Source organism: Neofelis nebulosa, chromosome 1, assembly GCF_028018385.1.
Source record: "Neofelis nebulosa isolate mNeoNeb1 chromosome 1, mNeoNeb1.pri, whole genome shotgun sequence".
Taxonomy (NCBI): domain Eukaryota; kingdom Metazoa; phylum Chordata; class Mammalia; order Carnivora; family Felidae; genus Neofelis; species Neofelis nebulosa.
Window position 1 is genome coordinate 30,852,111 of NC_080782.1, and position 24,025 is coordinate 30,876,135.

General features: G+C 41.1%; 1 long non-coding RNA gene across 1 annotated transcript in view; it reads left to right on the forward strand.

The window, feature by feature from the left end:
* LOC131504941 (uncharacterized) overlaps positions 1–2,231 on the forward strand; it is a 136,106-nt gene extending 133,875 nt beyond the window's left edge. Inside the window, exon 10 of the long non-coding RNA XR_009258207.1 lies at positions 1,709–2,231. This is a non-coding gene — a long non-coding RNA (uncharacterized LOC131504941). The remainder of the gene's footprint in view (positions 1–1,708) is intronic.
* Positions 2,232–24,025: the final 21,794 nt, after the last annotated feature.

Here is a 24,025-nt window from a genome sequence, read left to right on the forward strand (position 1 = left end):
AGCTGTGTGGCCTTGTTCCTTGCCCAAACTCCTGGGGTCCGGTTACCCAAAGAACAAAGATTAGAATGGATATCAGGAGACAATTAGCTTAAGTAACAGTACGATGGTTTCTCTCATGAGAAAGCATGAACTTTGGACTTTTAAGCACTGATCAAACTTTGGGAGGCATTCATTTACTTAACAGTCACCAGGTACTGAGGATATGATGTTTTCTTTGTGGTCATGCAGTTTGGTTGGAAAGATAGGCAATTAAATAGAAATTAATAATCACATATGAAGAGCTTGTGGTGGGGGATATACAAATACTGCATGGACACAGAGCAGAAGCACCCAACCTAGTCCAGGGACAGCAAGACCCATGATGGTTCCCAGGGGTGATTGATGCTGGACTGAGACTTCTGTGCAAGGTCCTGTTGGGGTGGAAAGTGGAAATCATTCCAAGGGTGAGAATCAGAGAAACAGTGTAACTTTAATCAATCTTCAAAGACAGAAGTCATTTACAAGGCTGCTGCAAGAAATCTTAACCCAAGGCAGGAGCAAAGGGAAAGCAATGTAGAATTTATCCAGAAAGGAAGAAGGATTACTGAGCCAGGAGGAAATTTTCTTGGCACCAGTCTTGTAGCAAAGTATAGAATCGTGATGAGCCCCAGATTCTGGGTCATCTGTAGTGGTTTGAAACATGGACCTCGTTATTGTTTGGCTGCAAGCACCAATAAATCAATCAAGCTTTTCATCAAGAATTAGAATATTCCTATAATTCCCCATTAATCACGTCTTTTGGAAAGGTAGGAAGTGGTAGGAATCACATCTGTTTGGTTGTTTGGGACCAGAGTATCAGCTCTCCTAGTGTTTATCTGGTGTTTCTTTATTAAAAAATGTTGTAAGTTTGAATCATGATGAAATCTACTTTATTTGGAGAGTTGTTTTTGAGAATGGATAGCAAATTGTCCTGAAAAAAAAGAAGGGGGAGGGATATTGCAAGATAACGCTTAGGTAGTATTGGGGGAACTTACCTGACATTTTTGCTAGTTTGGAAAAAAATGTCTCATTTTGTCCTGTGCTGGAACAGGATATCTCCTTTTCAATATATATATATTTTATTAGTTTTTGCTTTCAGTGCAGGCTCTGAGCAGCTGCACACTTTTAATTTTACCTTTCTTAAGATTACTGAATTTTAAGCATTTATTGAGTGCCTATTATGGTGAAGTGTCATGAGGTATTGCTAGGAGTCGTAGGTTCTGGGTGTTGCTAGGGGCTAGGCATTAAGGCTGTGGCAGGGAAACGGGCAGACTTAGTTCTTGCCCAGATAGAGCACAGTGCTAGAAATTGAGGCACACCACTCATAAACTTTACTTCTGAAGTGCTGTGTGTCTTTGGCTTGTTACTCAACTTCTCTTTTCTATAAAATTCCTTACCTGTAATGAGAATAATCATAGTGTTGTTGTATTTTTTTCCTTCACTCTTTATTCATACCCTTTGGCAAAATTCTACCATATCCAGTTCAATCACTATGGCTAGGATATAAGTCATCTTTGACAAACCAAGTGTGGAATAAAGCTGTTCTGTGAAGGATGACTCTGAAAGTATTTGCTAGAAGGAGAGATGACTCCCTCACTGTAGACCCTCCATGTTTTTACTCACAAGATACTCACAGGTATCCCCTGGAATGCTATGACCAGCTGACGCCATTTCCATTGTTACTCTTTAGAGACGTGCTGGATGGAAGGATGGAATATAAGAAAGTATCTTTCCCCAGCATCTGGTGGGAATAGTGGCATGGAACGGGTCTCGACATTAGTTGCGGTATGCGCTAGGCACTCTGTTACCTATATTACCCTGTTTAGTGTAAAGAATGAGTCAACAATACAGAGTAATTACTCCCATTATAAAGATGAGTAGGTTGAGGTTGAGAGAGGTAAAATAACAAGCTGATAGGATGTAGAGGCTGGATCCAAACCAACTTACCTCAGACTCCCATGTTTGTATTGTCTTCCATTAAAACGTTTCTCCTTGGGCCAGTGAAATCCAGACACCTAATTAGTCTGGTTGGGTTAACCCTGCTCCTTTCAGGAATCTAGGTGAGTCTCAGTTGTTTGCAAGAGCAAACTCCTCCAAGGCTGGGGCAAAACAGGACAGATTTGAGCTGAGAAAGGAAGTTGGCTGGAATATCATTGCTCAAGCTGCTGTCTTGCTGGCAGGAACAGACCTTTTTTGTTTAGCAAAATGATTGGAGTTCATCTCTCTTTCATTTGGGCCTTAGAGATACCAGTAAAACATTATTATTATTTTTTTATTTCTGGGGTTTTGAAAACTTGTTCCAAATTTATATCCAGTTCAGATCCACAGAAAGTATATGTGATCACCTCAAATGCAGCAGAAGTTGTCCTTAGCCTGTGCCTTATACTGGGATTATCTGACTGTGGGTCTCCCGAGGGCGGGGCTGTAGCTTAGTCACGGTGGAATCCCAGCAGTGTCTGCCATACTGCTCGGCAAATGTCCGTTGAAATTAACCAGTGTCTCCACGTTTCTTGTCCAGAACTGAAGGAAGCAGATTTAAATTCAAATAGGCAAATGCCAGTCATTTCCAGCTCTGTTCCTGGGGAAGTGTGAGCTTGGTTGACTTTTAGTTTTACCTGGTTTTACCTCTGAGGTTGGTATTGTCTTTGTGCCATAACCCACCTTCTTTAGGGGAAAGGCCTCTAAGTGTGGCACAAGGATTCTCCGTGCCACCCCTGGTGGTCAACCAAAGAATTTGACAAGTGGGTAGTAACATTTGTAACATGACCATTTTGTCTGTGACTATAACTGCCAGTTTTTCCAAGCAAATAAGGAAATTTGGAGATAAACTAGAGGAAGCCCGTAGTAATCTCGAAATAGATTAAGCTACGAGAGCTGCTTGGAAAGTGGTTAACTTTTCCGTAGCACAGGAAGAATAGAAAGAAGCGCGTGAATGAGGACAGCTGCTCTGTGGTCTGAGCGAGTCTATTTGCATTTTCACTGTTAGGGTCAGGGTGGCCTTTTTACTAATGTTGGTAATGCTCTGGTGGTTAGTTTCAATGATTTTCTTTATTGTGACTTGCAGATCAATCTCCTACATGGTTGTTCCATTTAACCTGTATTCCCTAGGTTATTTCTTAAAGCAATTTATTGAACATTATCCTAAATTGAACTGCATTTACTATTCCTTGACCCAATTACTTAAGTGGTCCACATCCATTTGATGTTGATTGCCTGCTCTCTTGCTATTTGCTTTCCCTCTAATTTTACTAGCAGTTGCAAAAAGAGACTATTGAGTTCCGGTGTCCTTTCCTTCCCAAACCACTCTCTCTTTGAGCAGTGCAGCTCAAAAAGGCAGCTGTTGCAATTTGAAAAATTCCAGTTCTTCTATCTGAGTTTGGTTTATTTCAACAATTCAATTCTACAAAGATTTATGGAGTGCCTCATTTGTGATAGGACTCAGCAAAGAGCTATCCACTTGCCCCCTTTCTCCTGTGGAGTGAGTTTGCTAGGCAAAAGTCTCTGGTCTCTAAGCAGGGTGTCTTAGCTCTGGATCCTGTCAGATGGTTTTCCAACACCAGTTTCATCCTCTGGGTTCCTTTCAACACTCTTCTCCCCATGCAAATGTCTAGCAGCTTAGTTGGCTGCGATCATTTTTGTGTTTGTAATTTCTAACACCGTTTCATCAGGTGTTTTCCTGTTACAATGCTTAGAATATTTTCTACTCTTTGTCTAGTAACATTGGTATAATATGCTTGGCCCTGTTTCTTCTCTCGAATTATAGAAAAAAAAATTTATTTATTTTTATCTATTTATTTTTTTAGAAAAAATTTTTAAAAAGAAGTCAGTATCAGTACAGTTTGTCACTTTCCATCCTTAGGATTTTCTCCTTAAGCTTCTGAACTCAAGGAAGAGTTATCTACCTTTCTCCTAACCCTTGCAAACCAACACCATGCTATATTGGCCTCAAACTTGTTTAAGTAGAGCTAGGGGTAGGAATGCAAATGGTTTTCTCTGTGAAACCTGATTCTTTATACTGCACAAATAAAGATCTCTATTAAAGAGTGTTCCCCTTTGGTCTTTTCTGACTTCTACCCTGGTGTGAAAGTGACATTTTGCTAAGCTTTTTCATTATTTGCTAATACCCACGTCCATCTTGTGAGGTCAATGCTGGCGTCGCCAATTTGCTGCTTAAATTCCATTATGACAAATCCTCCACTAACCCACAGAGAGCACAGTCATGGGTGGAGTTCTGCTCGCCTGTTGTATCCCACCATGTGGAATCCCAGTCAGTACAAACAGGATTTGACCCGTTCTCTTGAGGAATAGAGATCTTGTCTAAAGCCACTTAGTAGCTCAGTAGCTGAAAACCCAGAAATTTCAGATTTGGGGATATTTGCCCTGATCACTCAACCATGCCATAGTTTAAGCCGCAGGTTATATTTTGAGTGACAGCGATTTGATTCAACCATGACATTGAACAGGAGATTGAATTACCAGAGTGTCGAGTTTACTGAAGTGAGAGACAAAGCAAAGTAGGAGAAATGGTGGCAACGGAGAGAGGCAGAATTTGGTAGAAGGATAGAAGGAAATGGAATTAATCTGTTATTTGAAGGATCTGAGACTGTGGGGATTATGTTAGTGAGCCCATCAAGTGCTTTTTCTTTAAGTTATGTGCAATTCAGGTATTTTTGTGAAATGCTTTCTTGTGTTACAGCAAAAATAAGATCTGCTTCTTAGCCAAAAAGAAAAAAAAGAAAGACGTAGTTACAAAGAAGCGTTTATGTCTTAAAATATGACCGTTGGTCTTAGAAATGCATCTTGTTTTCTTTGTGTTTGGATTGATTCTATGAAATGAAAGAGAAGGGTTAGACTACCTTCATTTTATGCCTGCTCCTTTTCCTGATAGTATCTGGATTCCACTAGACTTTCTTAATGGTGTGAAGATGTGGACATTTGGCAAATAACTTGAGGAAATATGACTTTTTTTTGTTGTTTGTAGCTGTGTTGTATTCCAAAAGAACATGTGGCTCTATTACAAATTTGCTGTGTAATCTTAAATATCTCGGCTCTGATACAACTGTGCTCATAAAAAGTGGGGGACAGGCAGGGTGTTTTGAACATTAGGTGCTAAATGTTCTTTTATGGAATACGCTGTTTCTCTCCATTGGAGATCCAAAACTTTGTGTAAAAATACGCGTTTTCACTAAAGGATGGCTTTTTTTTTTCCCCCTGTCAGGAGTTAAAGAGGAATATCTAATGTAAACGCTTAGTCTGGTGTGAATAATTTCATCCTTGGCTGTAAGAAGCTTTTGAAAACGTTCATTTGAAGGCTTTAAGTTTATCATGTGTGCAAAATACAATGTTTTAGAACTTCCCAACCCTCATGTCTGGTTACAGTATATTTGATGGTCAGAGATCAATTTTCTGTATTCACTCTGTCAACTAAACACATTTCTCCTTCAATCTATTTGTCTCAATAGAGTGAGACTGGCTACTTTTGGCATTTGGCATTTGTTATAGTAGCTTGTATTTTTTCCAGATGACTTTAGTGTATATGTCAGCACTATGTACATAGAGCTCTTTTTTTTTTTTTTTAATACAGCAGAATTCACTCTAACCCTTTTTTCTTTATTTTCTTCTATAAAGCCATATGGAAAGATTTCATTTTTCAAATGTACTTTTAGCAGACAGAAAATTTAAATCCAGTTTTTGTAAAAAGCAGGTTGACTTTGTTTCATGTCATTTTCACTGTTGACTCTGAGTTTGAAGAGCATTGCACTGACTCTTGGCTTTGCATCATGCACAATATCTCTTGCCCTTGTGTTTAGACAGATGTGAAGAGAAAGGGGGACTTGGGCAGATATTTTGGACAGCCAAAGTCAGACATTCTTGGAAAATGATGCAATCTAGGTTTCAGAAGAGATTGTAAAGCCCCAAAGACCTTTATTGGTTCCACAGTGAGACCGTTGGGGGGTGGGGGTGGGGTGGGGATTGTAGCTCAAGCCAAGCAATGGCATCTGCAGCCCCTGATGGATTGACACTTACAGGCCAGCTAAAACGGAAACCACTTTCCCAAGATAGCTGGACTAGCTTCATTTGGAGATCTTACTACTTTACAGAATTTGAAGAAAACTCTCATGGAATCACGGAATAAAGATGTCAGCCAAGAAATGTCCTGGAAGACATCTGCCCTATATGTGTAATAATCTGCTGTTTGAAAAACAAAAAATCAGATGCAGTTTTGCTTGTAGTCTGCACGTTGCTTGAGGAAGATAATGGTTGTGAATGGAAATATATCTGAGTCTCTTTAAAATGCCAAGCACCATACTCGTTTATGAATGTGTAATCATTGATTGCAACCAGCCATGGTTGGGTGACATCTCTTCTCACCTCAAGAATGGAATGGAGCAGGTTGGAGCTTCTGAGGACATTTTGTCATAGATGGATGCTCTAAGAGGAAAAATAGATTCCAATGAGAAGGACCATAAAGGGGAGCATTGGGGGAGATTTTCCTTACCAGTGAGCTGTTCTGGCTATTTCAATAAGAAGAGACTGGTGGCTTAGATACTATGGAAAAAGCTAGGTAAGCATATTCCAAAATGTGTGTTTCTTAACAAAGTGATTGGCAGCAAGTATAGATTAATATGAAAGATTCAATAAAAATATGAATTGAAAGCAGATGCAAAGTTATTAAAAGCAAGTAAGAAGGGACAGTATATTATTATTTTTAGCTGTTTCATTTTTTTCTGGATTCCTTTTATTTGGTTGGTGTTTAATGGCTCATAAATAAGACTTTTGAGCTTTGTATTGTGTTATTTGTAAATAAAATTTAAATATTTTGATACGTCATAGTACGTCTTCCATTGGTGTTCTTGGTATTTAATGTAGGGAATTTCAGATTTCAGGTTGCAAGTGATTAGTGAGTGGGGAAATACAATCTAATGGTTTATAATCAGTATTTTTTTCTTACTGTTTTACTTAAATATAATTTGCATACAAATGCACACATGGTTTAATACATTTTTATGAGTTGAACCTCCACCCCATAACCAGTATCTAGATCCCTAGATCAAGAAGCACCAGCTACCTAGAAGCTCCCCCAGCTATGACTCTTTCAAATCATTACCCCTCCAAAGGTATCCCACTGTCCTGATTTATAACAGCAAAGATTAGTTTTGGCTGCTTTTGTACTTCATGTAACTAGAATCACAAACTCTTTTGTGTCTAACATAACGTATGGGAAATTCATCTATATTATTATATGCAAACAATTGTAGTGCTCCATTGTGTGGATATATCAACATTTATTTGCCCATTCTACTGTTGATGAGCCTTTGGAAAAATTTCTGGTATTTGTCTTTATGAACATTTCTTTTGTTCACATTACTTCTTTTTATTTATTTATTTATTTATTTATTTATTTTTATTATTTTTTTAATTTTATTTATTTATTTATTTATTTATTTATTTATTTATTTATTTATTTTTGGGACAGAGAGAGACAGAGCATGAACGGGGGAGGGGCAGAGAGAGAGGGAGACACAGAATCGGAAACAGGCTCCAGGCTCCGAGCCATCAGCCCAGAGCCTGACGCGGGGCTCGAACTCACGGACCGCGAGATCGTGACCTGGCTGAAGTCGGACGCTTAACCGACTGCGCCACCCAGGCGCCCCTGTTCACATTACTTCTGTGAATATTCTAAACAAATCTAATGGTGGACATGTACTCTTTGTCCTGAGTATATACGTAAGAGTGAAATTGTTGAGTCGTTTGATATGGTATATTGTGCTTTAATGGATCCTACCAAAGAGTTTGATAAAGTCATTGTACAAATTGAGAGTTGAATAGAATAGAAGTAGAATTGAATGGAAAAGAAAATGGAAGCCTGCATCACATAATTAGTGGTACTTATTGTTTTTCGAAACTTTCAATTCAATTATATAGATATTTATGTTTGTACTAAATCTCAGTATGAAATATCCTCCTTTTTTTTCCTGAGTTTCCATTAAAAAGTTTAAGAAGCACTTGCCTATCTTAAGGCTCAAGTCCAAACAATTCTATTAACTGCATTGCTTTGATGAGCAACAGAAATTGCCCTGGTGTCAGTGAGTAATTGAATAGGCATTGTTGAGAGTAGGGAAATCATAAGATCTTTAGGATCATGACCAACTTTCAACAATAATAATATTTATAAATATGCCGTGATAAAAGCTGCCCATAGAAATGAAAGCATAAGGTTGAGCAACATTTGTGATTTTGAGACATTCAAAACAGCAACCTGGATAATTTCACATTATCAGTCCTGGTTTTGGGAACTGAGAGTGCTTGTGGAGTGTCCCTTTAAAATACAGGGGTATTCTCTGAAAGGGTAGAAAAGCCTTTGCTCACTCACAGTTCCAGCTTACCCAGTTCCTCAAACGGGGGAATCAACTACTCTTTACATCCAAGGCAAAGGGCTAATTCCATTATAATACACAAATGTACAGTTCACATACAAAACATATTTGCCTGAGTTTCCTGGTTGATCACCCAAAATGGTTAGGACTCAATAAACAATGTAACAGGCATGATAAGAGAGTAGTATAGTTGACTGCCTGAGACTGTATCCTGGCTCTACTACTTACTACTTATGGTTTGTTCATTTGTTTATTCATTTCCTTCTTTCTTCTTTGCCTCCCTCCCTCCCTCCCTTTTTTCTTCCTTCCTTCCTTCCTTCCTTCCTTCCTTCCTTCCTTCCTTCCTGTTAAAGTTCTGGTTATAACATTAACCTTGCATAGTGTGGTTCTGTCTTTTAGGCTTATGGTTCTATTAAAAGTGTGAATGCGATCATGGCATTCCTTTGCTTAATATCCTTCAATATTCCCATTGCCATTATAGAAACTTCTTCACCTGCCTTCACATGCCCTCCTTACCTCTTCAGGCCTGTTGAGTGACATTACTCCTTGTTTTCAGCCATACTAAACTCCTTTTGGTTCTTTGAATGTGCCAAACTCTAATGACTTACCTTGGAATATTCCCTCTCCCCCTTTTGTGCCTGGCTCATCTTTCAGGGCTCACCTCAAATAAATGACATTTTCTTTAGGAGCCTTTCCCAAAGTGTGAATTATTTGCCCTTGCTTCTATTGATTCTTGCTGTTTTCTGTATATGCTATATTGTATTTGTTTTCTTCCTCTCTGGATGCAGGTTCTGTAAGAGCAAGGGCAATGTCTTTCTCATTTATTCATCTTTGTATCTTTAAGATAATGCTCATTAAGTCAATCATGAAGCACAGAGGTATTTTCTGAAAGGGCAGACTTGCAGATGACTTTTTACTTTTGTCTTTATACTTTTATGACTAATTTTTCTGTGGTGAACATACATTATCTGTGTTGTAAAATTGTGGAAGTTTTGAAATGAGTTAAATATCAAAAAAATAAAAAAAAATCAGATCACTGTAGGAAATGGAAAAAGTGTGGTATCACAGTGAGCCTGTTGTCTCTGCCTGGCGTTTAAAAGGTGAGAGAATTCAGGGCCCCTGGCTGTTGCTATCCCAAACATTAGTAGGATTTAGGGTATGGAGACTGTAGGGTTCAGCCTATTGAAAGCAGGTGGAATTAGAGAGGAAGTGAGTTATGATTAAAGAGGGGGAGGATCATTTAGGAGAGACAGATGGGACCAGCTGTGTGTGAAAGTTCCTTGGAAAACTGGAAGAAAATAAAAGGGTTCCAAGTATAAGAAAAATAAGAGCTGCAAAATCAGGAAATATGAGAAAAGACTAGAGGAATAAGGAGCACAAAGTATAATAGAGAAAAGAGGGACAGAGGAAAGAAAAGAAGAAGAAAGGAATGGGTTTCAGGAGGGAAAAAATATATATATATATCTGAAAGATATTTAGGGAACAGGTCAGGAAAGAACAGCAAGTGAAGTCCTACCCAGTGCAGGACATCTGGGCTCCTGCTGGTAGTAGGTCTGCTTCCTCCAGCCCCCCAGGTGCAGCTACCATAGCCACAAGGTCCTGCAGGGATTTCTGAAAGGTCCCCTTCGAGTCACTCTTTTCTTTGGGAGGTTTTGTCTTCCAAACTTAAGTGCACTGGGCCTCTGGTCTGAGCCATTTATTTACGTTTTGAAATGTGAGCATTTCATGTGAACTTTCCCTACCCTGCTGTTGCTGTGTGCCTGGGACAAAAGACATGACTTAGCTGTCAGTACACTGAAGTATGCAGCCCGCCTGTAGGTCAGGTCACAAAGCAAAGCTGTTTAAAAAGTATGGGGCTCCTCTCAGGAGACAGCTGTGTGTCCATGCAGCATTTGTCAGCTGTGCTAAAGATGGAATTGAGGACAGAAAGGAATATCCAGAAGAACATTGTATGAATGGAAAGGCGCCATGAAGTGTTTTAAAATGGTGTGAAGTCACATTTGAAGTGTTGAGGTCAGAGGGTAAGTTCCCTTTCCCGTGGAGCCTAAGTTGTTCTCTGGCAGAATCTCAGAAAACTAGTGGTGGTAGGTGTAAAATGGCTGCCCTGAGACCGTAGGCCAGAGTGCAGTGGTGAGCATGTTTCCTTGGGCTTAGTAGGAGGTGTAGCAGTAGTTGTAGCATTTATTTTCTTATCTTGCCATAGGTTCTCCTTTTTTTTTTAATAGTTTATTTATTTTGAGGGAGAGTGTATGTGCACAAGTAGGAGAGGGGCAGAGACAGAGAGAGGTAGAGAGAGAATCCCAAGCAGACTGAGAATCTGTCAGCTCAGAGCCCGACGTGAGGCTCAGTCTCACGAACTGTGAGATCATGACCTGAGCTGAAATCAAGAGTTGGATGCTTAACCAACTGAGCCACCCAGACACCCTCGTAGATTATACTTTTTTAAAAAAATGTTTATTTATTTTTGAGAGAGAGACAGACAGAGTGCAAGCACGGGAAGGGCAGAGAGAGAGGGAGACATAGAATGCAAAGTAGGCTTGAGGTTCTGAGCCATCAGCACAGAGCCTGACATGGGGCTTGAACCCATGAACCGTGAGATCATGACCTGAGCCGAAGTTGGACACTTAACCGACTGAGCCACCCAGGTGCCCACGTAGATTCTACTTTTAATTATGGATGGTTGGTCTTTATGGATGGTTGGTCTTGGAAATGCATACTCTTGGCCACTGCTCAATGAGTCTGCTGAACAAAATTGATCTTGAATGTCAGTCATATCTGAAATTGTCTTGAAAGGGCTAAGACAGGTGGTTAAATTGCCTTCATCATTCTTGGGAACAAACTTAACCTTCATGAGATGATTAAATTCAATACATGGAACAACATGGGATGGGTAATGCAAAACTTGCTTTACCTTGTGGCCTTGAATTTATTTACGAGGCTATAGAAATTGCTGTTGAGTTTGGTTGCTAAATTTGCAAACAACCACGGAAAGTAGAGTTAGGCAGAGCTAGCATGGCTCACTGGCTCCAGGGTCTCATCCACTTCTGTCTTTGGCATGGATTGCAGGCAACTTTCCACTTTGTAGTATTGCTCTCCCATTGGAATGATTCACATTAGTACTGTGTACTTCAGTCCAAAGTTTGAATGTAATATTTTATGACCCACTGTGGAAACTATTCTGTTAGCAGATATGCTCATATGGAAAATATTGAGTCTCATTCATGTCTCTGTCTTTGGGAAACAGTTGTGATGTTGTGGAGGTGACATGGATTAGGAAGCCAGAGAGTTCTGCTTTCAAATCTGGGCTCTGCCACATACTCACTGCAAAACCTTGGACAGTTTGCTTAACCTTACAGCTTCAGTTTCCTTACCTATGAGATGAGTATAGTAATATTTACTCATGCAGTTGTTGTGAATGTGTAATAAGAAAATGTGCGTATGTTAGGTAGGGTTCTTAGTTTGCAGACAGCAGAATTTGCTTTCACTGATTTAAGCAGAAAGGTATTTATTAAGGGATTTTTAGCTCACAGAATTATTGGGAATGCAGAAAAATAGCCTGTAGACTGGGTTTCCAAGAACCACACTGCAGAACTGGCCTGCTAAGAGAGATGCTCTCAGAACCAGGTTACCTCTACTCTGATCGGAAATTGATAAGGGGTGCCTGGGGGCTCAGTCGGTTGAGCATCCAACTTCGGCTCAGGTTGTGATCTCACAGTTCATGGGTTTGGGCCCCGCGTTGGGCTCTGTGCCGACAGCTCCGAGCCTGGAGCCTGCTTCTGATTCTGTGTCTCCCTCTCTCTCTGCCCCTCCCCTGTTCACGCTCTGTCTGTCTCTCAAAAATAAATAAATGTAAAAAAATTTTTTTGAAAGAAATTGATAAATCAGGGGCACCTTGGTGGCTCAGTCAGTTAAGTATCTAGCTCTCGATTTTGGCTCAGGTCATGATCTCGTGGTTTATGAGTTCAAGCCCTGTGTCAGGCTCTGTGCTGACAGCATGGAGCCTGCTTTGGATTCTCTCTCTCTCTCTCTCTCTCTCTCTCTCTCTCTCTCTCTCTTTCTCTCTCTCCTTCTCTCTCTGCCCCTCCCCTGCTCATGCTCTCTCTCTCTCTCTCAAAATAAATAAATAAATTTTTAAAATAAGAAATTGATAAATCAAAAGCTGTCATTGTTGTTGCCAGTCCTGGAAGAGCCAAATGCTTCCTCCACCGTTGCACTTACCAGAAAAGCTGGACTCATCCCAGGGGTTTCCACCTCTCACTGTGCACTTCTCTTCCTCCGCCTCGGGTCCTAATATGCACTTCTTCAAAGGGTTATGGCTCTTTTTATGAAGATTACTTCCATTTTGCCCTCTGATCTTTTGTTGCTACCTTGTTACCCAGAATGGCTTTCTTCCTGCTCTCCACCCATCAAAATCTTAGTAGCCTTAAAGACACAGCTCGAGTTCGTCTGTTCCAGGCTTCACAGAATTAAGTCATCTCCCCAGCCTTTAAATTTTAAAATGATCTCTGTCTGACTACCCTCATTTCTCTGAGGTTGTTTTCTTTGCTTGCGATTAAAATTGTATCGTGTGATGTTTTTAAATCTGTTCTCCTCAACCAAACGGTTAAGTAAGTTTCTGATAGCAAGAATATGTATAAAATTCGGTGATCTCTATAGTAGTGAGCCCATGAGGCATAGTCAACAAATGTTTGCTGATAGCAGACCCCCTGGGCTCTTGGCATACTTGGTGGTGGCTCCATTAGAAACTGTAGTGGATGCTGTGATGAGCCTCACAGATCCCTCCCCTTAGGACTAAAGGACTACTCAGCTGCTCTACCTCAACTTGGGACAGCTCTGAAGAGACATCCCAGCTTCAGAGGTCCCTGTGGGGTTGGCAGAAGTGGTTGCTGAGATGACGTCACAGCCCGCCTTCCCCCTCTTCTGAGTTCCATTTCTGAGTCCGTTCTCCCCCTTAGGTGCTGATCTTGACAGTCCTCCCCCATAAACTTCCTACACACTCATCTCAGGGTGTTGTCGTGGGAACTCACCGCACTCTGGGAACTGTGTGATAAGGTCAAAGCAATAAGCAATTTGAAGGTTCCGAGAGCTTGATTTGATGTGTCTGAAAGAAAAAGAACTGGTTCTGATTTTGGTGGAATTTTTATGACTGCATATTTGAAATCAGAGGCATGTAATTATTGTAATTCTCAAGTGATAATCCTATAAACATTAGTCGTTAAGGTGTGTCTTTGCATTCAGGTAGCATCTGTCGCCCTATTCAGAGTGATACACAAATCCACACATAGGACAGTTTTAATACGTATGTCTTATTGCTTATATGCAGAAACTTCGAAAGATTACTAATGGGTCCTGCCTGGTGGAAACTGTATATATATTATAATGTTGACAAAAGACTATTACTTACTCAAGTTTTCTAAATGAATTAGAAAAAACAAATGAAGTAAAGCAAACAAAAAACAACAGCACACATTCGTTTAAAAGTTAATTGAATTTTCAGTGACTCGCTGTCAATTTGATAGAAATTGTATTTACTAACTTCATTGTTTTGCGGTGAGAATAGTGCATTTGGGATGTTAACAGTTACAGTGCTTGTATGTACAGACAGGACTATGTTTTATACTGTGTAATTATACTACATGTGCGACATTGCTGTTCCCCCACATTCAGAGTGATGTAGCTAGAAGCAATCTTAGACTGCATCCTGTGAGTCTGTGTCTCTTAGTTCACATATAAGGATAAAGGAGAAGAAAAAAACATGTCCAGAGTCAAGATCTATCTGATAGCCAGGCCAGGCATCTAATCCAGGATCTTCAAATTCCATTCAATGTGTGTGGTAGTCCCTTTCTATGTCTGTCTTTTGGGGGTTATTTATGTAAATTACCTCTCAGAGCTGAAGGATGAATGGCTTGTTTCTCTCGCTTGGGGTTGAGAGGCTAGAAAACATCAGTTAGCTGTAGGCCCTCTGTGAGACTGTGTTTCTAGATTTGTTGAGAAACTTGGAATAGTTCTTCAGTCTTCTAGGGGGAGAGGAGTGTGTTCTAGCAGGTTAGCCTGGAACCAGAGACAGGAGTGGTAATTGGGCCCAAAGGAAATGGTGATCTAGCTTTTATTTGGCTAATTTCTGTCTTCATAGACAGCTCAGTGATCACATGGAGTAAACCTCTTGGTCATATTTGGTTGTCTTCATGAACAAATCTACCATGTACCGTTCTGTTACCTCTAGAGGCCAGGGCTATCTGGAGCTGTTTTCCTACAATCCATGTGACAAAACAAAACTAACCTGATCTATAACCAGAAAAAGAAAAGGCACAACTGAAGTAATGACTATACACACCCATTCTAAGAATAAACTCAATATTTGACTCTAATGAAGCTTAAGCTATTAGTACCTAAATTCTTTTGTTGGAGTTATAATATATTTTGGGTAGTTTTGGAACTCTGTCTGACTTCCTCACTCCAAACAAATTATTTATCCAAACAAATAAATATTATGCATCAGATGACAGAAGCTTGGTTTCTAGACCCTGATCCTCTAGTGACAACTACCTTATTAAATATAGTTATTTCTTTAAGGTGCAATAAAATGTCAGCTTGAAACTATGTAGTTGCAGCCTGTATTAGGCTAGTTTTCACACAGTGACTTTTATAATTATTCTTGTTTTCCAATAGACAAGATTGCTGGCAGATAGATCATCCCTGATGTGCCAGGCAGAGTGTATATGGGTCCAAATAGATAACTCTTTTTTCCAGTTTGCAAAGTTTTAACTTTCATCAGTCATACTCTGGTAAATTTAGAGATTAGCATTGTGCGCCCTGGGATTTTGTATTTGTACTCGTGAGCCTTCGTGTTAAACAAATCACAGAAGCCAAATCTATATTCTTACTACTCATACTACTACAGTGGCCATTTATTGAATGGTGACAATGTGCTAGTCACTGTGTAGAGGTTTTGTATATAGTCAGTCCTTTCTGTTACAGTGCTAGTTAGGTGTTATTATATCCATCTTATATATGAAAAACCTGAGGCCAGGAGAAATGAAATAATATATCCGGGGTCCCATAGCTGACTTGGGATTCAAAGCCGGTTCTCTCCAGGTTCAAAGCTCTGAATTTTTCACTTGTTTCACTAGGAAAATAATACCCGTGCAATACAAATAATTTGGAAATTGATTGATCTGCCCATTTTCCATATAATAGTTTAATGCAGAAATATTCTGGTTTCCTTTTATTTTTCCTAAATCACCTGCTTTGTCTACAGAACCTGACATTGTAGTTGTAGTACTTAAAATCACAAGCCATCTGTGGTGGTGGTAAAGCATGCCTGGATTTGAATCCTGTCTCGGGCACTTACTAGGCATTTCACTCAGGTGGGTTACTCAGCTCAATACCCAGGGAGCTCCGAGGCCGAAATTGCACCTTAGCTTTGTCCTGCCTGGAAGTAAGGAAGGGAGCTGGGCTCCCTCACCAGCCAGCCATTGGCTAAGGGCTCACAAGAGAGGATGCAAAAGTCTAGGCACTTCAGTGATCTGCATGTGTGACAAGCAGTGCTGACTGTGTTAGCCACTAATGCTCCCAGACCCCGGAGAAGGCGGAGCACACAGAACTGGCAAGCCAGGTCCGAGGGTTCTGGCCAGAGCATAGGCAGGGTCCGGTGTAGGGCGGGGATCCTTTCCCCATCTGTCTAAGGCACTGGAGGCATATCCTGTGCTGTAGGAATGGCTGCCTGGCAAGACCATCAGGATAGACCCTCAGGGCTCCACTGTGCGCCTGGAGCTGTAAATCCTGCTGTTCTCAAGGGGACCTGGCATCCTCTTCTCTCTCTTCCCTTTTTCTGCCTTGATGAGCAGAACAGTGCTCTTGGGCCCTGCTGCTGAGCCATGGAGTAAACAAAGAGGAGCAAGGCAAAGTCTCTGCCATTCCAGAACTCACCGTCTTGTGAGGGTGGCAGCCACAGAACCGTTGACTAAAATAATTCCCAAAGACAATACCACTGGGGCTATGAAAAGGTAAAAACACAGTGTTATGGGAACACAAGAGGAGTAGAGAATTCAAATGGGGGCTTTGAGGGGAAGCTCTATGGCAGTGGTGGCATTTCAGTGAAGCCTTGAAGGATAAATGTCAGTAAGATTTTTAGATGGGAAATGAGAGGGCATTACAGATTGAGAGGACAGCAGGAGCAAATACTGTGAGAAATGAAGCTTATAGTTTGCTCAGGGCAGTGACTGACTGTTCCTCTGGCCACAGGGATACTTTAGTGGGACATGTGTGGGGAGAAGCAGGGCATCGATGCCGTGGAAACTTTCACATGGGGCCAGTGCTGTCACTAGTGGCCAGGTTTTACAGCATGTGCTGTTAACACTGTGGTTTCCTTACATTACCTTGAGGGTGTGCTTCAGGAAACTGTTCTCATAAATGACTGAAACATTAATGATTACAACAGGTTCTAATGGAAGTTTTATTGATGCCCAGGAACAGGCATCCCAAACATCCCAAACTGAACTCTTAAGACCAGGATTTATAAAGCAAGTAACTGAGAACTTAGAACCTTGAACCCTTCATCCACATTGAGGGTATAAAAGGGTTGAGGAGAGGAGCCCTTTTGAAAGAGAATCTGTGGAGAGCATTTTTGGGGAGAGTGGGTTCCAATCCAAAGGATTCCCCAAAGGAGTTGTTCCCCAGTCTCTTCAACTAAAGAGAAAGTGGCTTCTAGGACACTGGTTGGAGTCGTGTGTCCCTTTGAGCTTATGACATACAGTGAATGTGTCTGATATCACTGGAAAGTCCAAAAGGTGACAGATTAACCGGCATTGCTCTGAGTGGAGGGGTGAAGGAGAGAGTGCCGTGCATGGGATTGATGTGCACTTTCAGAGTTGTCGCAGCAGACGACAGGGGTTGTAACAAGAGAGAGCCAGTGTAGGGTCTCCTTAAGTCCTGTCTGAATGGGTCTCAAGGAAGGGCACTCAGACTTCAGAAGACAGAAGCTGGAGGTACAGCTGGATTTTTTAGGGCTGAGGAAGGAATAAGCCACCAGTTGGAATAGAAATGCATTGTGCTGGTGGCAGATCCATAGTTACAGAGCGTCCCCAGAGGACCCAGAAAAGTGCCCACAAGAGATTCATCCTTAGACATTTGCCAGGTCCTGAGAGTGGCAGTGCTGAAGTACCACAATCATATCAGTCAGGTAAGAATGCACCCACCCTGGTTCCTTTCTTCTGTCCAGGACTTCTCATTCAGAGCCATTCAGTAAGTGCATTCAGCAAGCTGAGGGAGGAGGAATAAAGTATTGGGCCATGGGGAGGGAAGAAATTGTCTTTAGCCCATTTCCCGACCTCACACTTCTTTTTTAAAGAAAATTTGTTAAATTTTTTATTAAAAATTTTTAGATCTTTATTTTTGGTAGAGGCAGCGGGGGTGGGTGGAGGGTTGGTTGGACAGAGAGAGAGGGAGACACAGAATCTGAAGGCGGCTCCAGGCTCTGAGCTGTCAGCACAGAGTCTGATGCGGGGCTCAAACTCAAGAACTGTGAGATTGTGAGCTGAGCCGTAGTCTGACACTTAACCGACTGAGCCACCCAGGCACCCCTGACCTTATGCTTCTTGTGTATAATAGGCCCTCACTTGGGTAGGGGTGACAGGAAGGGACAAAAGTTGTAACTTTAGAGCAAGACTGAAGTTTACATGCGATTGGCTATTTAACTAATGGATTGGAATATTCATATTTCTTTTTTTTTTTTTTATTTTTATTTTTGGTACAGAGAGAGACAGAGCATGAACGGGGGAGGGGCAGAGAGAGAGGGAGACACAGAATCGGAAACAGGCTCCAGACTCCGAGCCATTAGCCCAGAGCCTGACGCGGGGCTCGAACTCACGGACCGCGAGATCGTGACCTGGCTGAAGTCGGACGCTTAACCGACTGCGCCACCCAGGCGCCCCTGGAATATTCATATTTCTTAAAGGTTATCAGAAAAGTCATGAGACCACTCAGATTTTCACCCAAGGGTATCCAGCAATTAAGCTCCAATGAACAAGTCATTTTATGGCTAAATTCCATGAGTTATGCTTGTTTAATGTAATGGTGACACTACTAGTTATTCTTAAAATTGTTTCCATGGGAAAAACTCATCCAGTTCCCAGAAGACGGACTGTTGCATGTCAACACTCCCTTATTTGCCCATGTTAGGGAATACCATGATGGTTATAAGCATGCCAGCCGGTGAATTAATGATTCTGACGTAAGAGCCAAATAAGTGACTTCCAGGTGCCTAGGATCACACTTAATCTTGAGTGAAATGAGACATGTCTTCAGGCGATCTTCTTGAATTAGTCCTAGGATCAGATATGTGGGATCTTGCTACCAGGGTCTGGGCTTCCACCTTTCTTCCTCCAGGTGAGCCACAGACCCTCCGCCAGTCAGTTCACCAGCTCCCACCATGCTCCTTAACAGGGCATTGATCCTGCTGGTTCCCAGTCTAAGGCAAGGAGACATTACTTTTTCCGCCTGGGGATTCTGCTGGGCCTTCAGGACTTGAATAAAAGGCAACCCAGATGCTAATGCTTAGGGAGTGACTGCATTGTCTGAGCTCTTGTAAGAATTACGTGCTAAGCATGTAAAGAACCTGTGTGTCCTATTCAATCCTGCTTAAGCATTTTGTGGCACAAAGTTTTCTTTTAGACTGAGGTTGGCAAACTTCAAACCATGGGCCAGATTTGGCCTTCTGCCTGTTTTTTTTCTGTAGTCTGTGAACTGGTAATAGTTATTATGTTTTTAAATTTTGGGGGGAAAGCCTCAAAAGAAGTATTTTGTGACATATGAAATTATATGAAATGCATATTTTAGAGTCCATAAATAAAGTTTTATTGGAATACAGCCACACAAATTCATTTATGTATTATTTGTGACTACAGTGAAAGTTGAATCCATGCGACAGAAACTGTATGGCAAAGCCTAAACTATTTACTCTCTAGCCCTTTACAGAAAAATGTGTGCCAGTTCCTGATCTAAGCTACTACACTAACCCCTATTTATGATTTTATCTTAATCCAAGAAGATTCTCGCTTCCATACATTAACCATTTTTGAATCCAGTGTTTAGGTTGTAGCAATCATGGGGTTGCTGATTCAGAAAATCATTCTTCCCTTGCTGGGAGATTTAGTGTAAGATAGTGGGCATAGCATTCAACAGAAAGTTAGGACACTTGGGGTTTAGGCTGGGTTCTGTTGTTAGCTTAGAGACTCTAGGTTAGTCATTTCACCTTTCTGGGCTTTGAGGAATGAATGGTGTCACAGGTCTTCAACCTGTGCTTTGAAGAGTACCGGTCGGCCTTTGAGTCCTTTCAGGATCAAATAGACAGGGTGCTCCCAATACCCCACTGCATGGTCTTCAGCCAGAATCCCTTTAAGAGTATGGACATTCCATATTGGCTGTTTGCATAAGACTTTGATGATAGGACTGGCTGTTAAGCATTTTTTGAAAAGCCATAGAATCAGATCATCCCCAAGGTTTCTTACTGTCCCATGAGACTGAGAGGAAGGAAGAGCGTTTGGGATATGATACTACTCAGAGGTTTAAGCCATAGACAGGAGATGCTGACCTTCAAATTCTAAATCCAGCTTGTTGGCATATTATGTAATGGTCCACCTGTTTCAGTTCTCCCATCTGGATAACAGAAGCAGCACATAACTGGGTTCTCTAAGGCATACGGTAGATATGGCAATATCTACCATTTGAGGAAGAAATAGCAGCTTGGTTAGTTTATCCCAATTTTTGGCTTACTAAAAACTCAGAGGTGTGGATTATACCAGGAAAGCTGAAAGATGAGGAACCCTTATGTCTTTCATGTCAGTCCTCAGGGTTGACAGACCTTTGATGAGCAGTTCTCTACACACAATTTGAAATCAGTGTTGCTTTTTATACTTAAGTGTAGATCATTAGGGTTTTGATTGTTGAAGTTCATGAGAAAGCTGAAAAAAGGATGGAAATAATAAGCCACAGTTTCTTTTTACTCTCTAATGTAGACATGACTGGATATTTTTAGATGCATTATCTTTGTGTTGATAAATATTTTGAGTTATTATCTTCAGAAGGCGAGCTTAACTGAATTTGCAGTCCATGTTCGCTGAGCTTTATGCCCATTTACAAATGACCATTCACCCACTCACTTGAAAAGATTAATGATAGAGGGCAGGCAAATTGCTTAAGGCACAGATTTGATTTATTTTTACTAAATAATGCTTAATAGTGGGTACATTGGAGAGATGGTGCTGATAAATTTTTTTACAGCTAAATTTTGGAAGTACAAGTGAGTGAAGAGAGGTAGAGGGATGTTCAAAGGAACAATAGAAGAGTCCATTAAATTTTATTTTAAATATGCACACTCAATTTTCTTTCCCCTTCTACCCTCCCTTCCTCCCTTCCTTCCTTTCTTCCCTGAGTTTAAATAGCAGAAGTTTATTTTCCCTTGGCTGGGGAGGATGGAAGTCCGAGATCAGGGGGCCAGCATGGTCTGGTTCCTGTGAGAGCCATCTTCCTGGCCTGCAGATGGCTGCCTTCACACTGTGCATTCCAATGGCAGAGAGAGAGATACAACACTCTCTGGTGTCTCTTTATGTCTCTGGTGTCCCGTCATGGGAGCTCTACCTTCGTGACCTCATATAACTCTAATTACCTCTCAACTCCAGATACCGTCACAATGGGTGTTAGGGTTTCAACATATGAATTTGGGTGTGTGTTGTGGGAAACATTCAGAACATTCAGTCCATAACAGACACCAAAGATATCTTTCTGAAACTTAGATCTGAACTTATCACTCCTTACCTCTGTCTCCTGCTTGCAGAGCTCCTTGGCTTCCCACTGCCTGTGGGCTAGTGTAATTCCTGAATGTGGGGCCTTCACAACTAGATTCTGCTCTCTGTTTTTGTCCTATACTAATCCCCCAACTCAGCCCATGCCCAGGTCACAGTCCACCATCCTCCAAGCCTTTCCTTTTTCACTTTCAAGCCTCTGTACTTGCTGTTCCTTCTGGTTGCAAACACATTTATTTCCTCTATACTATCCTGAAAAATCCCTTGATATGCTTTAGGCTGGTGTCCCAGAAGCACACCTTGAGGTGAGAATTCATGTATGCACACTCAATTTATTTAATAAAAGTTTATTGACCATCATACACCAAGTGCTGTGGTGACAATGACTGAATTAATTAGACAGAGACTTGCTGTCAAGGGACCTCCTGTCTGGAGAGGAGTTCAGAAGCAGAATGGATGCTCTCTGTCTAACTCTGATAGCCCCACCTTCCCCTGGCCCACTGACCATTGGTGACTTGAGGCACAGCTGGTGCAGAAAGCTCAGCTTGAAGGAAACATTGCATGCATGAAATGACTAATTCTGTCCCATCTATCCCAATGTTCTTCCCCACTTCCAGTTTGGATAGCATCGATTTATGTTTCAAATCATCTTCAGATAAGAGATTTAAAGAGGTTACATGGGCTTACAGTCCTGTCTGTTCAGCATGAGGTTTGGACCAATATCTGCAGTGGGACATTTGGGAATAGAATTATGGAAGCTCTGAATCCAAATATTCCAACTGTGATGTTATACCATCAGGGTTCCCAGGGAAATCCTGGGACCCTACCTCTGGTCTGCACTTAAGACTGAATTGTTGGCTCTGCCCCCAACTTCTATCACTCCTGGCTAATCACTTGATTTCCCATCTCAGGTTCCTGGAAGGGGGTGAGGGCTGGCCTTTCCTCCCACGGCATTGTTGTGGTAATTCATTGGAAGATAGCTCTTAACTGTCTTTCATGGGAAGCCTCCATGAAAGTATATGATCAAGATTGAGAAGCCATGGTGGAATGAAGTGTCTCAAGATTTTCAGTCATATTGGGATGGCTAGGGGAATGGAGGGTGTATTTCAGAGCCTGGTTCAATCTCCTGAGTTGGGAACTTTGAAAATAACTTGGACTTTGGAGGGTTCAAATTTGTTAGTTCTTGGCCAAGCACAACTTTCCATTCCTAAGGAAGAAGTCTATAAAAAGGCCATTTGGACTTCAAAGAGATGATATTTTGATGCATTAAGTGTACATATGAATCAGAAACATGTGGATTAAATTTCCTGTTCAAACACGTGGCCTTGACAATTTCAGGGGAAAGTGTTTGGCAAAGTCTGCCTGAGTTTGGATAGAGATGGAACTTTTTTTATGTTTCAGAAGTTTTATCTTCTTCAGTGTACCCCCCTGTGATGTGATTGACATAGCCCTAATATATATTCACAGGGTGGCAGGGGATAAATTGCTTCCTGATGAATACATATTGAGTTTACTAAAGGGGAGGAGGATATGGACCTTTGTTAGAAGGGTCACTGCAGTTTACAAAAACCCCAAACCCAACCAAATAATTTTTTCCTGGAATAAGGGCATGGGAAAGCAAGACACCAATTACACTGGCGACAAGTGCTGTGGGACAGTTGGCTCTGTTTTAATGACTAGTGTCCTGCCCTTTCAGTCCAAGGGCACCATCAGTATCGGTGTGACCTTTGCTAGGCAGCCATTAAAGAACTCAGGAAGAAAACCAGCTCTCCTGAGCTTGGGTGCCAAGGTACCAGTCTCTGTACAAACTTTGGTTCATCTACAGTTTACTGGCTCTAGTGTATATAGGATGCCTTCTTGGGTTCCGATGGAAGAGACTGCCTGCATGCAAGAGGAGCTAGAAAATTGCCCTAAGGTCAGCCATCCAGGGTGAATGGGTGATGACCTTCCATTCAAATACAAACAGGTCCTCCATGGGTCCTAGAGAAGAATATGGAACTTGAATCATTGTTTGATTGAAGGTTGGGCACAGCATTCTTTCCTTCTTTTTGTTCTATAATGTATTTTTTCCTGAATGTAAATAATTCTTGCTAATTGTAGACAATTTGAAAAGCACAACTGTATAGAAGAAAGTAAAAATCACCATAATCCAATAACTCAGTCATCATTAACATAGATATTTTTCCATGCCATTAAGTATTTTTCAAAAACATTACTTTTAACAGACTTTCAAATTCCACAGTACAGATGTTTCAGAATGTATTTGACCAGTCTTCTATTGTTAATATTTAGTTTGGTTTCAATTTTTTATTATAATAATACAGAGATAAACATTCCTGAATATAAATTTGTGTTCCATCTCTGATTATTTCCTAAAGTAGATGTCTAGCAAGGAGATTGCTCACTTAGAGTGTGTGAACATTTTTATACATTATGCCAAGTAGGTTTCCAGGAAGTTTACATTAATTTATTTCCCCCCATCTGCAGTGTATTTTAGGGTCTCATCCATTCTTTGAAGCGATAATAGTGTTGGAGGGCACCCTCTTTATGCATGCACAGACTCACAGGTGAGGATATTTATGACCATTGGATGTTAACCACTGAGCTGTGAAGGAGTTGAGAGCCCCGCAGAGCATTTAGAAGGATCTTGTTGGCTTTAGAGTATATTGGCTAAAGTTTTCTTCTCCCCAGGCCATCAGGGCTCTAATTATTCCTTCTTTTCTTTGAGTTGTTCTAACAATCTGCACGGCTGCTTCCTTGAGGGCCCCCCATAAACTGGCTCCAGATTGAATACATGGGGTGAAGGTCCTCTTCCAAGCCTGTTGCAGA